This window comes from Pristis pectinata, chromosome 28 (assembly GCF_009764475.1).
Source record: "Pristis pectinata isolate sPriPec2 chromosome 28, sPriPec2.1.pri, whole genome shotgun sequence".
Taxonomy (NCBI): domain Eukaryota; kingdom Metazoa; phylum Chordata; class Chondrichthyes; order Rhinopristiformes; family Pristidae; genus Pristis; species Pristis pectinata.
This window is the reverse complement of record NC_067432.1, coordinates 12,448,519-12,460,028: the sequence shown is the minus strand read 5'-3', so window position 1 is coordinate 12,460,028 and position 11,510 is coordinate 12,448,519.

The window sequence follows — 11,510 nt, the reverse complement described above, 5'->3', positions numbered from 1 at the left end:
TTCCATTTCTATAAAACACTGCCCTGCCATCATTTGACAGCTTCTGTGTGGGGGGAATTGTGCCTATGAACTAATGTCCATCTCTCCTTTAGCTTCAAGGGGCTTACCTTATTTTTTCTGATTCTGAGTGTGTTTAACAAGCTCCATGATTTAATTCCACATGCAAATGATTACGGTGCTGCATTTAATCAAGAACCAACTTTATAATGGTGTACAGTACATTGGAAGTGTATCCTGTCTGGTCACGTTCCCTTCATAACTCTACAGTAATCTTAACACGTGTGTGTAATTTGGAATGTTTCAGTACATTATTATTAAAATATGCATTTTCATGGAATCTTGGAGGAATCAAACATTATTTCTTTTTAACTTGGAAGTCTCCTTTGTATATATTTCTTTTATCACTCATTCCAAAGCCATGTTTGCACTTTCAATTGAACACTTTCTACTTATTGCTGGAATGGCTGAAAGGTGAAACAATCAGCACTAATTGTCCATTATCTAAAATCATGAATCTAAAGAGGTAGTGGTGAGAGAGTGCTAATGACATCAACATGTGGAGACAAATATCTCTGAATGAAATCACTGAAGGATAGGATGTAACTGAGAGATGACCAAGGATAAATACATGGGGAACCCTCAAAAACAGTCCAGAAGCTGGAAGCAAAGCTGTACAGGTGATTCACTGGTTATAATTCAATAGATAAGGGTGGAAGCAGATAAGAATATTACCCTCCAGTTGGGCGATGGAGGAGGATGGAGTGACCACCATTTTTTTGAAGGCTGCAGATATGCCAAGAAGAATGAGGAAAGTTAGTTTATGACACCACAAAGAGTATCTTTCTGGTCATTTATTTGGGTGAATGCTACTTAAGATACTGTGATTGTAGAAACTAGATGATTAAGATTTCAGTTAGGAATTGAAAAGTGATAACCATGTTCAAGGATGTAATTTTAGGAAAGGGAAGTTAAAGAAAGGGCAGTAAAGGATGGATCATCAAGGGTCTTGATAGAAGAGGGTTGATAACTAGACTGAAACAATGAGATGGAGAATCATCGACAGTACCAACTAATTTTGGACTCAGGAAAGGAAGGTAGGATTAAGTGCTGGGAACTTGAAGAAGGTGAGCTTACAGGGAACAAAACAAAAGAAAAACTAAAATCTAGAGAAATAAATCATTTCAGGGCTAGAGCAGCGGAGAACTTTAATGGAAGTTTGTCATTGGCTGGGGGAGGAAAGGAAGTGGTTGAGGCAAGTTAATATTTTGTGATAAATGGTCCGTGAACAGCTCATATGAAAAATGAGAGTAGAGAGGAGTGGGTGGAGATGGGAAGGTATTTTGGTGAATAGAAGCTGAGAATTCCTGGATAATTTTAATGGTGATCTTATTTAGCAATATCAAGTTAAAACAATGCTTAATATGGTCCAGCTAAATCTGGCAATGTTTTGTAAAACCCATTTTCGACCAGTGTTCCAAACTTGCCTTCCTTGGACTTAATGGAGAAATAATGAATGTGGCTGGGGAGGGGAGTGGAGGAGTGGGAGGGCGAGACATTTGTGAAGTACAGGGATAAGAGACTTTAAAAGGTACTGAAGAAGGTGGGATTTAGCAGATCAGTAGTTGGAGGCCAGTGGCTAGATAGTTGGAAATGTGAAAGTGGAGTGTTGTGAATTAAGGGATGGTACTGCAATGTGGGCATCGGTTAGACAGGGCAGAAGTAGGTTAGTGGAAAGAGATGCAAGGAAATGATCAGAGATGGCTTCACTTATCATTGGAGTTGCAAGATGACGTGAAATGGAAAGGTTGAAACATCAGCTGTGAAGGTGATCATGAGAGTTTATGTGAAGGTTTAGGAAAGAAAGGAGGAGAGGGAGTAAGAATAATTGAGGTCACAATCACCAAGGACAAGAAGTCACATGATTCAAGAGGGCACAGGGTGAAAACACATGGAGAAACTTGGCAAGATACTTGGACAATAAAGAACAGAGATTTTAAATGAGAGTTGTGATGCACAGGGTGCAGTGAGATGCTCAGGAAAAGTTAGCCTAGGTATGGTTCGGAGATGAGCACAACACTACCACTGCAACAGTTTAGGCATGTGGTGGTAAGTGCAGCTTCATTAGGGAAAAGGCTGTCATTGCTCCCCAGCCATGCACAACTCAATAATTACAATTAGTTCAAACTATTTGTCTCTAATTGTGCAATTAATTTGTATGTCTTGTTATGAACAGTCTTCATGCAATGTTAAACTAAACGATGCACTAATAATCATAAATTATTGCCTGTGAGATATATAATGTGTACTTGGGAACATTCTGGTTTATTTTGCACAGGAAATAATTTGGTATGTGGGCATAATTTTGCATGTTCTAAAAATATTAGTGTGGCTTAGATTTCGGTCATATTTGTCTATGGTAGCCAAAACGCTGTACTAGCCCCTGGAGGGTTCTGAGCAATTTCAACCACTTAAACTGAGTTATTCAGTGTTCCTGTCACTTTTGCTGTCACTGTTAATCATGGCTGCTACATTTGTAATTGTAGCTGTCACTACTATTACTAACTGTCATTAATAATTATTGCTTACCAGTATCAATATGAATGGCACTGCTACTTAAATGTCAGTTTCTCTGTAACGTTAGTGCTTTTACTTTATCTGAATCGTGAACAACAGTTTGTCTGGCGTTCACCACAATAGCGCTGATACATGGGTGCCCATTCCTGCCCCACAGTCTCATTTGTCTGACGCTCAAGCTTTCCAAACTCACTTCATTTTCTATTTTTAACCTGTTGTTCCTTTGTCCATTCCCTATCTCTTCCCCTTCCACCAACTAACTCATATGAATTTTGTGTCCAGCTCTACCAATTAAACTGTACCTTGAGTTTAATATCAATGTTTTTCTTAAAAAAAACTGTTTGAAATGAGAGTTGCTTTCTAGCAATACATGTGAACATTCATCATCTATACAATTTATCAATTTTCTGGGAATTGCTGCATTTGTATCTGAATTAAAAACTACATAACTTACTAAGACTGAACTGTATTGAGAGTTGAATGCAAGGTCCAGTTGTCCATCATCTAAAGTCAGAATTTGAATTGAACCACATGCTAAATTACAAGATCCACGGAGAAATAACTTCTTTGTCTTATTCCAGAAGTCAACCGTTCATTAAAATATTCTAGGTATTTAGTCTTCACTAGTTTACCTGGCAATCCATTTCATGTTTTGAAACTCTGAAGGAAATGTAGGAGAACCAAATTCTTATTTCACTTGTTACCTGGAAAAAAGCAGGATTTGCCTTTACATATCGCCCTTCAAGGACAGAGGACCTTCTAAATTTATTTCACAGCCAATGAAGTTCCAGGTATTTGGTTATTTTCTTCTATTTGTGATTGTTGTCTTCTAACTGAAGAGCTATTTCCAGACAATCTCCATGGGGAAAAAAAAGGTAGATGTTAGTAAAATGACAGCTAACATCATGGCTTGGGATGCTAGTGTTCCTGCAAGGTTTCTCCATCATCCACCAACCTAACCTATGGATTACCAGAGATGTTGGAACATGTTGGGAGAATGGCAATGGTTCCATTGAGCATGAAATGGTTGTCCTCTCTTAGGATGATGGCACTCATGATAAAGCCACTACCATTTACCCTTTGCCCTTGCTGTTTTGTGTCAGCCAGCCAACTTAGATTACTGCTTCTCATGTTGAGATGCTGCTTTGCAAATCCAAGCTTTTTAAATCCAGAGCTATTCAGGGTCACCTTTAGTCTCTTCTGACAGCAGCTATGGAGGCACCAGGACCAGTAAAACCATACAGTAAATAGGTACCAATAGAACACACAATAGCAGATGTTTGTGTGTCATCTGGGATAATTTAATTTACAAATTTGGTTTGGAAAATTACTTTTAAGCTGGTTTTAATTTTGGCACTGTGGTCAAGTGGTTACTACAGTGGTTGGTAATAGAGGAAAACTGATCAAAACTGTTGGTGAATGGTGAATTGTTTATTGAAAGCACAGCTTGATGAGTTTATCTAGAGCTGTTTGCATTACCTCGGCCTTTTTCTTTTCAATCCTATTCCCACTTCTCCACCTCATCAACTCTTCCTGCTCTACAGTTGCTTATCCATTGGCTGATGGCAAGGCTGAGTCTTCGTGATTGTGAGATAGAGTCATAGAGTAACAGCATGGAAACGGGCCCTTTGGCCTAACTCATCCATGGTGCCTGCCGAGCCAGTCGCATTTGCCTGTGTTTGGCCCATATCCCTCTAAACACCTACTATCCATGTATTTATCAAAATATCTTTTGAATGTTGTTATTGTGATGGTGTAACATATTTCCCCACCAAGAATCTTAGACCATCTCCGCTGAGTACTGTGTGCTTCTTCAGGGCTATCCACCTTGGGAATCATCTTTTGAGTATTCAAGTATTCTGTTTCATCTGGTTGCTCATGAAATCTTTGTTTTTTAAATGCACATTGGCCTTGTGTAGGTTGGGGTAGAGAGTGGCTTAGTCAGTGAATCATCCTTGCTGACAATGAAACACATACTCAATGCCTTGTGTATCATTCTTTTTTGAAGTTTAGGTGGAGGTGTCCCCAAAAGCCCGAGGTGGAGATCACCTCCTGTCATTTGCCCTCCTCCCCTACTTTCCTCATCAAGCACTCTCACTCTCTCTCTCTCATGCCTCACTCCAAGAAGGATGGGCTATTAAGCACTCATTTCTGTGAGTTTTGAAGATATAACGATCTCTTTTAACTCCTGGTACAGCACCTCCAGAGCACTTAAGCAACTTTAGAGAGGTCAAGATCCACTAACTGAATCAAGACAACAGTTAGCAGAAATCAATCAGTGACAAGCTTGTTGGAAGTTTGACCTGCTGAGTTCCTCCAGCAGTTTATATCTTGTTGGTTAGATAGTGTATTTAGTATGCAATCCAAATTTTGAGGTTTGATGAACTATCTCAATGAAATCTCCCAGCAAAATTTATGGTTTAAAATCTACAGGAATGTTATGTGATCATGAGTCATGAAAATTGTGTTAAAAGTCAACTTCAATTTTGCAGAACAGATTTCAAGAAATTACAAAAGAATGGAATAAGTTCTGAGAAACCTTTGGCGGTTTTGAGTGATTTTATGATTGGGATAAAGTACAAGGCGATGTATCACACAAATCTGTGATAAACTTTTTTTATATCATCAATGAATCAGAATTTCACCATTAGGCAGTATTCAGGAAGGTTGCCTCTCTTGTGATTTTGTCCTAAGGATTGGATTATATTTTCTTGACAAATATGTGGCTAAGTATAAGGGCAGTTTCCCAGTGATTGTAAGCATCAGGAGTGTTCCACAGACAGCTTTTGCCCCCTCTCCCCATCAATGATATGGATGAAGTACCAGAAAGAGTATTATCAATTCATAGATGATACTTAGAAAGAAGGCATAGTAATTAATTCCGAAGACCAAAGGAAGCTGTTAGGTGATATTGATAAGATGGCACAATGACAAGAAAAGGGAAGTTAATAATCAACGTCATTAAGTAAATATACTTGTAGAGGATTTGACACTATGGAATAGAAGCAAGCTCAAGTTTCACAACTCACTAAGAGAAGCTCCCTGAGGAACAAAGGTATTTAAAAACCAACAGAGGGCTGGGATTAATTATATGAAAATCTAAAAGGTGCAATGTAATAGTCCTTCATTATAAAGTGTTAATAAAACCACACCTGGAGTGGCTTGTGGGGTTCCACATTATGGGCAGGAAGTAGAAGTGGATTCACTTGAAACTGTCATTGTTTGAACGGAGCAGTGCATGGGTAATTGAGTGTTTAATGTTTGTAAAGAGGGAGGAAAAAAGAGACAGAGATAACTTCCAGTAGTTGAGGAGATATAAAGTAATTATTAGCTATTCAAGACGAGAAAGACTTTCATTTATAGAGAGCAATGAGAAAGCTACTTGTTTTTAAGCAATCTTGGTTGAGAAATGAATATTGTCCAAAACATCTGGGATAATTTCCCTCTCTCTTTAAAGTAGTACTATAGAATCTTCATGTGCACCCGACAGGACAGATTGGATCTTGATTTAATGTCTCATCTCTGGGAGTGCAGCACTCACTTGATACTGCATCAAAGTGCCAGCTTAGATTTTTCTTGCATTCAGGTGTCTAGAGTGGGACTTGAACACACACCCTTTCAGTTTGGAGGCGAGTGCTCCAAATTTAACTGTGATTGACATTGCGCTCGCTTACCTTTTGAATCAGAAGGTTCGGTTCAAATCCCAACCCCAGAGGTGTGGATAAAAATCCAGGCTGATACTCAAGTACAGTGCTATCAGGGTACTTTCTTATGCAATATTAAATCAAAGTCCTACCAGCCCTCTCAGGTTGATGTGACCAATCCCAGGAAGCTAATTCAATGAAGAGCAGGGGAGTTTGTCTTGGTACATTACCCTATATATATCCCTTCGTCAATTCACCAAAGATCAGAATATCTAGCATATGTGTATATTGTTCAATGTTGTACAATACAATGGCAAGCATTTTTCAATTGTCCTTTGTTGCTTTAGATTGCTTTGGGAAGTTCTGAAGGGTTGCTGCATACAGGTATTTAAAAATAATGAATTGCTGCCTTCTCTTATCTCAGTGAATTGACTTAAACAGCAAGAGGTAGAGATTTGTTCTCGTAGTATTAGCTGCATGTTGTAACCTTCTGAAATTTGCTCCATAGATGTCAACATGGAGAGAAAAGCAGAGTCAATGTTTCAAGTCCATGACATTAACTATGTTTTTCCTTCACATATACTGCCTGGCTTGTTAAGTACTTCTAGCACTTGTATCTTTTGTTGTAAATACAAGAATTTTTTATCTTGAGCCATAAGGTTATATGTTGATAGAATTGTGAAATGCGTGAAGATCACCATATTCTGGGATTGCTCTGCATGGTCTGGTGGGTAATGTATGCCAACAATTTATAGTATTTAAATGCATAATCCAAACCAGTGTAAAGTTGGGCCTTGCACACGAAATGCTGGAGCCTGTGTTCCTTCAGTATTTTGTGTGTGTTGCTCCAGATTCCAGCATCTGCAGAATCCCTGACTTGATGAGGTCTATGAGTGGCTGGTGATCCTATGATAGACACAACAGTACCTTCCTCCGGAGGAGGGCAAAACTGATACTGAAGAGAATCCATTCAAGTTAGGAAATCAACAGAGTTGTGAGATAGCAGCACCAGGTGCCACACCATTATGACACCTACACTGTCTACACCTTCCTGCACAAATCCTCCAGCAAGAAATTCTTTACCAGAACAGCCCTAATTTCTTGGCAGATGTGACTGCAACCATTTGGAGAGCAGCAGTAACAAACACCTACGCAGATCGTTGCTTGCCGTTGAGGCCAGATCTGATAAGACACTGCACGGGAAACTTCACTGAGCGTTGCGAGTTGTGGGTATGCTATGTTGGCGCCAGAAGCGTGGCGACACTTGCAGGCTGCCCCCAGAACATTCTACTCAAAGATGCATTTCATTGTGCGATTTCGATGTACATGTGACTGACAAAGAAATCTAAAGAGCTGATCAGCTGAAATCAAGCTTTAAAATGGGTTCATAACAAAAATGAAACTCTCCACTTAGTTTCCTGAAGCAGTGTTACGCAAACTAAGTGGCTGCAATATACGTTTTGAATTCTGCTAATTTGCAGAGGAGCTCCAATTAAAACTGAATGATTTTCTGGGAGTGAATTGATTTAAGAATTGAGTAATTAAACACAAACACATGACTTGAAGGAGAGTAAAATGAGAATGGTTTGGGAATGGTGTAAATGAGTGCTTTATGGTCAGTGCAGATTTGATGGGCTGAGGGTCCTGTGGCCATGCTGTAAACTCTAAAACAAAATATCACCTACCACAACGGTGTCTGACTGTGGTGAATTTTATTTAGAAACAGCGATGCAGGAAACAATTCAGTTGCTCTCATTAGGCAAACCTGATTACAGATCCCTGTCACCTTTTATCTCTGAGGGCTTTTGAGAGACGTGATTCATGAGCTTGTGACTTTAAATGAATAGCTGAATAAAGAGCTTTTTCATTAGGTGTTTGAATGGACAAGAATGTGATTAAAGTGTACCTTTGTAACCACCAAAGCAAATTGTTTTCATGGCGACAGTTATATTGGACCCTCCTTGCCACGTCCATCACTGTCTGCTGAAGACTTTGATTTCAAAGGAACTTTCGTGCATTATGCTGAACAAGAGGCACCCTGCTGTATAAAAGCTTGCTCCAGCTAATTTATCTGCCCTTCATTCCCAGCAAATCATTCAATTTTAATTGGGGCTCCTCTGTAAAATAGCAGCATTCAAATCTTTTATTGCCAGAGCCACTTAGCTTGTGTGTGTGATTTCTTCAAAACAGTGACATTTGATGAGAGCATCAAGACAGTGGCAAATGAGGTTTGACATACATGTGGAGTTTTGCACTGCCTTGCTGTAAGTCTGGGCACTCTCAGCCTGAGTGATCTTGGAGTTTATTGATGAACGGGCAGGCTTAACATTGTAGTGCCCTCTGCAGAATCCCACTCCCTGAACTCCAACTCTTGGAGAATAGAACCAGCACTATTGCCCCTAAAGTTTGGGAAAATGAGAGGATTTCAATGAAATGTGGAACATTTTTAAGAGACTTGAGTGGATAGACTCTATGAAAATGTTTCTTCTGATTAGGGAGACTAGAAATAGTTGTCACAAACTCATATCAAGGGGTCAGCCATTGAGGAGAAAATTCTTCAGTCAAAGAATTGAGAATCAGTAGCCCAGAGGGATGTGGGTGCTCATTCAGGGCTCTGATTGACGGATTGTTGGATATCAAGGAATATTGGAATTGTGCAGGAAGCTGATGCAGACAAGAGCCTTTTTCTCATGTAGAACGGGAGCAGTGTCATCCATCTCCTATTATCTTGTTCTTTCATACCCTTGTCCTGCCTCAATGTACTCTAAGACCCTTGGCTAGGTGACACTGATTTTGTCCTTCCCTTCTCTACAGTACAGTATGAGGCATGAGTGTTGGACACTGTCATGAGCATATGGGATTCTTTTGTGCAACCTGCAATAAGTTAGAAAAAACATGCACTTTTAAATGTAGGCTTTAAAAGTGGTCACACCTCACCTCTACGTTAAAATTACTCTTTCATAGTTATCATTGATCTTGGAATTCACAAGAAGAAAGTTCCTGTTGCTTCTAGTTGACACTGTGTGTCACAGTGCCTCTGAGAGATAACCCCTATTTTGTCAAACACTTAACTTTTAACACTGATACCCACTGTGTGCTCTCACATAGAAAATATCCACTTGTTTAAGTTAACAGATGTGTAAACTCTACAGAAAAGTGGCAGGAGGAGAGAAAATGATTGAAAAGTGCTGCTTGTGTACAATCCTCTCTTTTTTCAAATGGGGCTTGTGATGGTACTTGCTGCTATTTGTGACTTTGAGAGTGTTTTTCTCAGTGAATTTTTTTGGATTTTGCATAAAATTCACTAAAAATTCCATTGTCTGGGAGATTGTATCCATCAAAAGAGAGAGAGAGACCCTTCTGAATATGCAGGGTAAATTTCTTAAATAATTCAGAGAATGCAGTGCAATAGATGGCAAAGTAATAAGTTCATGCTAGTAGTTGTGTTTTTAATATTGTGCAGATAATTTTACATTGGATTGATGGCTCTATATCTGGTTGAATCATTTGATTGAATCACCAGGTGTGTAACAACAAAAATAGATATTTGTTAAATGCAGACATTGATTATAATTTGGCATTCAAAGAAATAGTTGATAGTAACTTTGAAGCTCTTGAGAAACACCTTTCCTTTAGATACTATAAGCCATTTGGATAGTTCCCAAACCACCTGTATAGTTAGCCCGAACCTGGGTAACATTGTCCTGTTCACTGCACCATAAGGAACCCTAGCAACGAAAACACCGCCTTGGGGTATGCAGTTCACGGCAATGACTACAATTCCCTCCTCACTATGTCAAAGCAAAGGTTTTAATCATCTCACTCAGGCTTAGTTGCTGCATCAAATCCTTTGGTTCAATTTATAATGAATACAAATAAACCAGGAAATAAAAAGAATACAGTAACAGTTTCAAGCTAGGGAAAAATTAAGTTGAAATTGCATGGGAGAAGGGGATAGAAAAATGGTAAAATAGTTCAGCGTTGTTAAAGTCAACATTAAGATAAAGGAAGAGCCAAACAGAAAGATGAAATACCATTCTTGCTCCATTTCAGTGTTGACTGAAGCTGCATAGTATTCAACAACAGGAAACACAGATTGTCAATGGGAAAGGAAATGATGCAACCAGCTATCTGGTGTGAGGTGGGAAAAGGGTGTAGAGTGGAGCGTGCCAGAGGCAGAATGGTTCTGTTTGAGAAAGTGGCCATCTAAGTTAGGTTTGGCCCGATCAATGCACTGTGGACTGTGAAAATGGGATACTGAATTGGAATAAAAAATTTGGAAACTGTTCTTTCAATAAGAAGGAATATTTGCAGCCTGGATTCTGGTGTGAGGAGAAAATTACATCTGCTGTAGTTGCACAGAAAGGCCAACTGGTGGTTGCTCTGGGGACTATAAATATAACAGAAAAGACAATGTTGGAATTACATGGTGAATTGTGTAAATGGCAGAAGAATGGGGATGTGAAAGCTAATGAAAGATGAGAGAAAGGAGAGGCAGCAATGAAGGCATATCAAATGGGATGCATATGGCTTAGGGTTTACAACCAATAAGAAAATAGAATGACAGTGCAGGAAATAATTTCAGGAGTCTCTTGGATTGTTACAGATTCGTCAGCTCAAAGCTCAAAGAAGACAGCCGCAAATGGAGACAATGGAAAAATAATAACAAATAAAAAAGGTGAATTTTAACTGGAATAAACAGACTGGGATGGCTGGTTCTGGTACTCCCTATAAGCCCATCAGGGGTTCAGTCCCGATGTTCTCTATAAACAGACTGGGACCCTGGCTCTGGTGCTCCCTGTGAACTCACTGGGACCCTGGTTCTCTTGCTCCCTATAGGCACACTGGGACCCTGGTTCTCTTGCTCACTATGGACACACTGGAACCCCGGTTCTGGTGCTCCATATAAAATCATCAGCGCCTTAGTTCCTGTGCTCTTATGCTCCCTTTTTACAGGGTTCATTGGAAAATATATCGTTGTGTAACATTAAAAAAATGAATTGAAAGTATGTTGACGTATTAACAGGAATAATATCCAAAGTCCAGAATATCTGCCAGTCTGGCATCACCAAAGTTCTGAGTGTAATGGGTTAATGGAGTTTTACTATACCTGTTAAACTATGTCCCTACTTATATTTTCATCTATCTGGTTTTACCATATTTTCACTGTTCTACTCCCTTCCTAGGAGAATACCCACAAATTATCCAGTGTGTTCCCACCCTTAACGTTTTGAAGCTCTACCCCTCTCAACTACAAACAATCACTTCAGGAACTTTTAGCTTTGTCTCTCC